General features: G+C 46.9%; 1 long non-coding RNA gene across 1 annotated transcript; it reads left to right on the plus strand.

Annotated features, from left to right (window-relative positions):
• The first annotated feature begins 204 nt into the window (after positions 1-204).
• On the plus strand, positions 205-6,820 carry LOC135364611 (uncharacterized). Its single transcript, XR_010412067.1, has 3 exons — positions 205-412; positions 2,108-2,297; positions 2,877-6,820. It is a non-coding gene; the product is annotated as an uncharacterized LOC135364611 (long non-coding RNA).
• Positions 6,821-7,050: the final 230 nt, after the last annotated feature.

A 7,050-nucleotide genomic window follows, 5' to 3' on the forward strand; every position in this document is an offset into this window, starting at 1 on the left:
TAGGAGTCCAGGCCAAGAGAGTTCTGAGACCTTGTTACAATAACTCCCATCCAGGCATTTTGGATACTTTCCCACAGTTTCCTCTTTGTTCACACTAGCATGAAGCATCTCGGTTTTGCCATTTCTCTGGGTCCTCATTCTCCTTATGAGGGCTCCCATGTTATGGAAAACTTACATTAAATAAACTTTTGCATTTTTCTCCCACTAATTCTCAGGCCAAGCCGGAGACCTCAAGAGGGTTGAATGCTTTTCCTCCCTACACCAGACTGAATCCCGCCAGAGCAAGTCCTATCTGTCTTGCTTCCCTCCCGCTGGATCCTCAGTCCCAGAACAGCTTCGGCAGGAAGTGGGAACTGGAAGAGTGAGTGATCAATGCCCACAGCATTCTCATTCCTGCCTCAGCTCTGCTCCGGTGAGCCTGCGAGTCTTCCCTTCTACCATGTCTGCTTTTGCTCATTTGTGTCCTTCAGTCCATAGGCTGGGTTCTCAAAACACCTGTGTTCATGTGTCCCTGAATGTGGCCTTCTACCTCAGAACAGGACCCCAAGGAGAAAATAGGAAGGATTCATATATCTAGTTAAAATACTGCACGAGCAGTAGGCAAAGAACAGAGCAATGACATCATGGGTCCATATATTCAATATTTACACAAAAAATTTAGGACCCTTGGGGCACCTGGGTGGCTCAGTCAGTTAAGTGTCTGCCTTCTACTCAGGTCATGATCTCAGGGCCCTGGGATGGAGCCCCACATCGGGCTCCCTGCTCAGTGGGGAGCCTGCTCCTCCCCCACTCGTGCTTGCTCTTTCTCTCTCGCTGTCTCAAATAAATAAAATCTTTAAAAAAAATTTAGGATCCTTAATGAGTAAAGAGCTTTGAGAGAGAAAACTCTGACAATGACATAGAAAGACTTGGACAGTGCCTCACACATGAGGGAACGTAAATGACCACTTGACCTGAGAGAGAAGGTTCCCCTGCACAAGCCATCAAATAAATGCAAATTGAAACAAGATTCCTTTTCTCTTACCAGAGGGGTAGAGATAAAACATTATAATATCCACTGTTGACAGGGGAGACTGGAAAGGATGCAAATGAGCATCCTGTCTGTACCAAAAGACCTCAAAAGGCTCTCACCTGCGTGGATCTGGGACCCCTTGTCTTGCAGAGAAACATCAACCCTCATCTAAAAATAAGAGAAAAGCATCTCTAGTCCTTGTTATGGTGTTTCCAGAAAATACCTAAGGGGGTTTATATTCATGGAATTTCTTAAATTGCTTCTCTCCTTTGTCCCCCTCTCTATGTGTGGATCCCGTGGAGGCTGTCTCTCGTGTCCCTCTTCTCTCAGCTTCCCTGGGGAAACTGGGTGGATATGGGCACCAGGCTCAGTCTTTACTGTGCAGGTTTAGCCTGTCCGTTCTCCAGTCCATCATGACTTCACTTGTCATGAGAAAGGGGCCATCGCCCTGAGCCCTTCCTGGGGACCCGGGGTCAGCGGTGGGTAAGATGCTGAAATGTGCGGTTGCAGGTGCTGCCCTTTACATGTTTCCGTTCAGCCTCATTGCAAGGCTTCAGTTCTTGAAATCCTTTGTTTCAAGGATTTGGTGTGTTGTACATCAGAATCATCCTGAAGTTAGCAGTAAACCAGACTCTTACCAAGAAAAAACTAGGTGGAGGAAGGGGTGCAGGGAGAGTGCTTTTGAGAAGTTCCAGTCTAAAAATATGTGCAGAGCAACTGCTTCTTAACATCACCCACCCAGGGCATTTGTCCATATCTTGGGGGAGATGCTGCCAGGCTGTGCCAATGCCCTGTTTCTCCTCAGATTTTTGCCTAGTGGCTGGAAACAATTATTATGGTGTGGTTTGCGTAGTGGTGGCATTTTACTTCCTTCATCCCTTCTACGTTTATTAATAAGAGCTTTTCTGTAGGAAAACACTGTTCCTTCTTCCACATTTATGTATGTATTTGGATACTTATTTATATCAATATGGACTCCTAGATTTATATCAATATGGACTCCTAGATGTTTTGGCCTATGGGTGATTATCTAACACTGTCATTATTAATTCAGGACATATTCAAAACCATTAATTTTTCCTCAAATCATTCCAGCTTTGGTCATCAGGAGCTCTTTCAAACTCCTTGATATTTACTATGTGAAATCCTCAAAGCCACCCTTCTTCCTGGACCTCCTGTGGGCAAGGGGAAGGAGATGTGCGGTCAGTTCCCCCAAGGAAGAGTGAGTCTCCAAACTGCTGGTTCCTGCAGAGGTGATTTATCACATAGACACCAAAATCTAAAGGTAAACACTGATGGTAACAATCACAGTAAAAATTACCATTTACTGAGTGTGCCAAGCACTTTGGGCACATTTTCTTATTAAATCCTCATTATAAACCTAGGGTCTTAGTTTCACTATCCTGATTTTACACATGGGGAAACTGAGTCTAGGAGCTACAAGACCTTAGCTGGGTTCATCCAGCTTAAGAAGAAAAGGGGTTGCCGGATCATGTGTCCATTCATTGTTGCTGGTGCCTTCACTCTTGGACTGGCACTGACATCAGTGAGAACGGTGCTTTGCTTACATGCGTCCTTTCCGAAGGCTCTCATCTTTGCAAGGCTGGAGCAGCTGATAAAAAAAGGACCTCTCTGTGTATGCACTGGCACCCCATTCATTCCCAGTGGAGCTCCAGGAGCTAAAAATAACCACGTTTTCTGTTTTATACAGAAAAGAGGAAATGTGCAGTTTATTTTGTAATGTTTACTATTTCTGAAAACCTGAATTTTTTCCACATGTATTTTTAAAATGTCTTTGGAGGTGTCCTTGGAGAAAAAGACACAATGCAGATTTCACCAAGGGTTCCTCCATTCTCTAATCCAGACCTTCAGGAAACAACTGCTGGAGACCAGATCCACTTGACCAAGAGATGGATTTTTGGGAAGCCTCCCAGTTGCAGGTCAGAGGAAAGACAGTTCCCAAAGGGCCCTGGGACCTTGGAGCCCAGGCCTCTGCATGGGCTGCCCCTGTGCAGGGAGGGGTGCATGATACCACGGCCACAGGCTGACCGTGGGAGCCCAGGCTTGGTGGTCCTGAGGGATGAGTGAGGGATGGTAGTCATTCAGCATCGCTCCGACTGCCACTGAGCATGATCTTCATGGAAGGAGGGGAAGCATTTGTGCTAGGCCTTCATTTATGCTTATTTGCTACTTTAGCGAGTTGTTTCTAGCCCAAGAGATGGCAGGCTAGGATGGTGTTCAGTGCTGTTCCCTGCCTTTGCTTCTTGCTGGGACACTGGAAGGTTAAGAAATACCTAAAGAAGAAATGAAGTAATTGCCCAAGGTACAGGAAGCTGGAACGTGGGTGAGTTGTCACAGACCACAGGGGTATTTCCAGTGAGCAAAGAGCAGAGGGACTGTGGGTGGGTGTGGGTATGGTGGAAGAGGATCCCTGCCCACTCCGGGGACCTCAGAGGGCAGGGCTGCCTGGACAGCTTCTGGGGAACTCTCCCCTGCGGCCACCATGGTGGGCCCTTCCTGTCAGGACCTCTCCTGCCACGTGGCTGGCACCAGCGGACCTGAGCAAAGGTGTCTGGGGCATAGAGCCAGGTGTGGGCAGGAGGCAGGAAGTAAGGGGGAAATATGTGGTAAGAACAATGGCAACAAAATGTGTAAAATGAACACGTGTCCTATAGAAAGTCAGTAGTAATTTGGAAAATGTGATAGGGACAAAATTCCTCAGTAGTGACAACTCAGGAATTATTTGGAAAGGCAGAGGCTTAATGTGGAAAATGCTGACAGTCTCACTGAGGTTATTAAAACAGTCTGAGTGAAGGAGAAACACACATCACCTGGAGGCAAAGATGGACTAGCAGGTGGATTCATTCTTCTGGGTTTTAAAGATTTCATATAAGTTGAAACAAAATTATACCTAGATCTTCTAAACCTGCTAATGTGAGTCAAAGCTTATCTGGAAGAATAAGTGAACACGAAGAACCACAAGCATCTTAAGACTATCTAGGACAGAGATTCTTTATCAGATCTTAAACCATAGTACAAAGCTACAATCACTCAAAATGTGGTACAAGAGCTACCATTTATATCAGTGGAAAAGCACAGATTGCTCTGAAAAGAATCCGAATTCATGTAGTAATCTACTAAATGCTAATAGTATCAGTAGTCAAGAAAGGATTCAATCAGTGCTACGGGACCAAGAAATAAACTACCTACATTAAGATTAGATCTTCTTATATGCCCTTAGAATATGATAAATTCTAGACAGATTGGATTTCAAAATAAAACCACAAAAGAGCAAGAAGACTAAACAGAAGAATGTTTATCACCTCTAAGGTAAAAATGACATTTTTTTGGAAAATATGTGAGAGAGCACACAAAAAATAGAATTGGCAACAACAAAAATAAAGATGAAAAAGTGGGGGGTAGTTATAAAAATTTATAGATATACTCCCCTCATATGTAAGAATTTCTTAGAAATGATTGTATCAAATGAAAAACAGACAAAAGACATGAAAAACACAAGAATGATATAGTAAACATGGAAAAATGCTTAGCATCATTATTGATCAAATAAAGCAGGTTTAGATCAGAAATTGTTACTGATTTTACTGTTGGTAAATGGGGCATTTCCAAGTTCTCTGGTGGTGATGGAATGATACAAGTTTTCTTCATCCTTAACAAAAGACACTGAGATGGTCCCTCTTATTCTGCTTCCCTTTCTTGTTCGGTCCCTTCCTAAAGAATTCAGGGCCACTCTCTTTGGGGGCTGAGCTCAGGGGTCAGGGCAGGACGAGGGGGCGTCCAGTGGGAGTGTGGCCAGTGTGGTGGGTCATCGCTCACAGCTGCAGTGGTCGAGGCAGTGTGGGGGCACCCCGAGGGATTGGCCTGAGTACCATTTTCAGTGAAAGAAACAAGGACCTTTTGGACCGACAGCTCATTTCAGTGCTGGATCAGAGAAAGGTAAGCAGGGACTATCAGACTGTGCAAGTCAGTGAGGAATTGCTCTGAGTGATGGGAACATGTCAGATACCACAGAATCTCATGTGAAGGGTCCCATCTGCTAATTCCAGGACAATTGCAGTATCAAAACAAGTAAAATTAGGGACAAAATGAATGTAATAGAAACCACACGTTAAGCTGATGTAAAGAAATACACAAGTTCAAAGTTCCATGAGAAATGGAACATTTCAGTAGGAAATCAGTGGAGAGTCCTGATGCCCACCAGTGTAATCAAGTGATGAAAAGGAACCTTGATGGTAATAGGACAGATTGCCACCTGATGTGTGGTGCGGACAGTCCCTTGTGCAGCCTTCCTGTCAGAGATGCATCTAATCCTGAAGAGACCATCGGTAAACCCAGATGGACAGAAGCTCCAAAAGAGCTGACCTGTAATCTTCAAATGCACCAAGATCATGAGAATCAAGATGAGACTAAGCTCCTCCTGACTAAGGGGGAAGGGCGAAGAAGCTGGCACGCGGTCCAAACTGGATCCTTTTGCTCCAATGGCAACATTGGACCAGCGGCAAAACGTGGGTGGAGCCGAGGATTAGGTTAATGCAGTATAACGGTTAGCGGAGCATCAGTGCCCATTTCCTGGCTTGATTTTGATGCGCTGCCCTGATGCAGCACAGTGTCCAGGTTTGTGGGAAGCCTGGGGAGTGATGGAGCCTCCCAGTCAGCAATTTATTTTTAGAGCAGTCAGAAAAAAACTTGCGCTGCACTTGCAACTTCTGCATAAGCTTGAGATTGTCACATGCGTTCACACACACATGCATGCAGCCTTGAAGTAAACAGACATGCTCTTCGGCCTAGCATTCCTACCTCAGGAATCTACCCTAGGATGGTAACTGGAGTCCCCGCCCAAGCTGTGTGCAGTGAGAGGTTTAATGCATTATAGTGAGACACTGGAAACCAGGTGAGTGCCCCACCAGCAAGGATATGGATCCTGACACAATCCTGGTGAATATCATTTTGTCACTAAGAGTCATGTTTGTGAAGAATATTTGACGACAGTGGAATGTGTCCGTGGTGTGATGTTCACAGAGACAAGTTTGTAGACGAGTATAGCAAAAATATTCCAGTTGAAACAAATGCGCAGAAAAATCTGGGAGTCAGGGAGGTTCAGGAAAGCAGGCAGACTTTGGATGACATAAGGCACGCACAGGGAGGGGGGTGGAGGAGGGTTATGGCACGTTTAGGAAGCAGACCTTACTGCCTTATGGCTGGGCCTTCCCTTAGGAGAGCAGCCCCAGAATTAGCTAAAACTCAGAGCCTAGTGACCTTTGGACCCTCATAAGCCAGCCCATGCCGGGCAGACTCCGAGGGCCGAGCACGAAGGGAAGTGAGCCTTCCAAGGGCCTAGCTCCCATGTGGTCCTGTGGCCTCTGGGCTGCAGCTGGGGCTCTCGGAGTGTTCCCCAGGCTGGGCCACGGGCTCCCCACCCTCCATGCTGCTCCTTCCCCTGTGCAGCCACCCTCTGGAAGGACGGCACTCTTCCCCAGACTCCCTCCGTTGCTCTCCTGTCTTCAGAGAGGACCCTGTCCCTCTGTGGAAGGGAGCAGCCTCAGTGCAGGCCCAGGGTCTGGGAGGAAGTTCCAGGCACAGCCAGTGGCCCATGCAGGGCCATGCTGACAGGTGCCATGGACAGGTCCCTGCTGTGGACAGGTGTGTCCACCCTGATCAGTGTTTCTGTCACCAGCCTGGCACGTCTTGGGCCAGAAATCGCAAATGGAGATGGAGATTCTATAATGGGAAGGTAGTTGTCAGGCTCCGTTACACTCCAATGCCCAGGCCTCCGGACGAGGATTGTAATCGAAACCTGATTGGCATTTGTGCAGAACTGGCTTTTGTATTAACACCTGCAGGCCAGAGCCTAGAGGCTCCTGGACACCTGCCACCCCACCTCTCCACCACGTGGGGCATCCCTCTACCTAGGTGGGGTGTTGTCTGGGGTGGCCCTGCTCCCCCCAGGTTCCCAGGGTGCTGTGCACCAGTAGGTCCCACTTCAGAGGTACTGTGGTTAAATGGGGTATCAACCCCAT

This window comes from Mirounga angustirostris, unplaced genomic scaffold, assembly GCF_029215605.1.
Source record: "Mirounga angustirostris isolate CCGP_5_RB_7025 unplaced genomic scaffold, mMirAng1.0.hap1 SCAF_5, whole genome shotgun sequence".
NCBI lineage: Eukaryota > Metazoa > Chordata > Mammalia > Carnivora > Phocidae > Mirounga > Mirounga angustirostris.